Source organism: Alligator sinensis, unplaced genomic scaffold, assembly GCF_000455745.1.
Source record: "Alligator sinensis unplaced genomic scaffold, ASM45574v1 scaffold343_1, whole genome shotgun sequence".
Taxonomy (NCBI): domain Eukaryota; kingdom Metazoa; phylum Chordata; order Crocodylia; family Alligatoridae; genus Alligator; species Alligator sinensis.
Genome location: NW_005841947.1, coordinates 1,590,138 through 1,591,652, shown reverse-complemented (window position 1 = coordinate 1,591,652; position 1,515 = coordinate 1,590,138). Strand labels below are relative to the sequence as shown.

The following is a 1,515-nucleotide window of genomic DNA, read 5'->3' as shown; positions in this document are numbered from 1 at the left end:
GGAAAGAGCTGAGGCTGTGTGTTTAAGAGCACCATCATTCCACAAATGTATGTCAGAAGCTACACCAGTCTGGGCTGCTGGTATTTTTAGGAAAGCAAATAGTAGTTGGAATTTTAATGTCTGAATCACAAGCAAATGAATAAAGCTGGTGGACACTCTGAAAGAGTTGGATGCCCTGAGCTAAAAAGTCCACAAATAAAACAGCTACCAGAAAAGCCAAACCCCAAACCAGGAGTTTATAGATGGGAGGAAACAATGGGTTTTTAGTTGTGCAATAAAGGGTTATGAAATACTACAAAGCAAAGTCAATCTGTTTTCCTGGTCGAGATCAAGCTCCACAGTTTGTAATGAAATCCAGAAGCTTCTGAGCTCTTCCCAAGTGGTATCTTTGTTATACTGCACAGTGTTACTGCTTTTAACTGTTATATGGGATCACCTCCCTGCCCCCCCCCTTTTTTTACTTTAATGAATTTTATTTGGAGACTAGCTGAAGGGTACGGCATACTGTGGGTAGATAATACCCCTTCCAACATGGAAAGCCAGGAATGAGTCAGTCAGGCAGATTGTGCCATTCTGGCTCTAATCCATTCTGTTTTTACATTACTGGCAGAGGCCATGCCATTGTGTTGTTAAATATTGTGCATTAGCTGCAGCCTGTGACCAGTGAGTATCTAAAATTTTCTGTTCATTGTTCTTGAATTCCTGCCATCAGCAGTGCCCTGGGCACCCTGGCCATCTCTGTACTTCTCAACTTAAGTGAGGTAAGGATGCTACTTGATTTGGTGGTGCCAGTGACTTGCCATTTTGGAAATAGTGGAGTAAAAGGGATGCATGAAGAGGAGAGGCCTTCTGAATACATGGGCATTGAATTTAAAAGCCCTGTTGTAATTCTGTATAATAAATTAATAATCAAGAGACTTTTTTGTGTAAAGCATTAGCCATTTTTTTCCCAGAATGTAATAGCAGAGTTAGGAGTGAAGGCAGGTTAAGACAGATTCTTTGCATTCTTGGGATCCAGATGGTCAGTGGGAATTGGATGGAAGTAGAAAGAAGGGACCACATAGCAAGATGTGGCTCTGAGAAATGGCAGGCAGCTGGGATAGGATATATTGCTCAGTAAACAGATCAGGGATAATTCAATCGGAAAAAAAGTAAAAGGTAAGTATGGAACACAGCTATAGAAAAATAATATGCATCGGTCTTTCATCAGTCCCATGGGACGCCCATGCCCGCTACGGGACAGGGAAGTCCGGGTGAGGGTGATCCCCTGCCCTCCATTGATGCTGACTTCGTGAAGGAACATCTTGAGAAGCTGGATACCTTCAAGTCGGCCGCCCCTGACAATCTTCACCCCAGGGTACCCAAGGAGCTGACGAGCATCATAGCCCAGCCTCTAGCTCGGATCTTTGAAAACTCTTGGCGCTCTGGTGTAGTGCCCGAAGACTGGAAGAAGGCCAATGTGGTGCCTATCTTCAAGAAAGGGAGGAAAGTGGATCCGGCTAACTATAGGCCCAT

At 44.0% G+C, this 1,515-nt stretch overlaps 1 protein-coding gene across 35 annotated transcripts in view; it reads left to right on the top strand.

The window, feature by feature from the left end:
• The window catches only part of ZBTB20 (zinc finger and BTB domain containing 20), a 621,054-nt gene that overhangs the window by 206,785 nt on the left and 412,754 nt on the right, over positions 1-1,515 (top strand). The gene's annotated exons all lie outside the window — the stretch shown is intronic.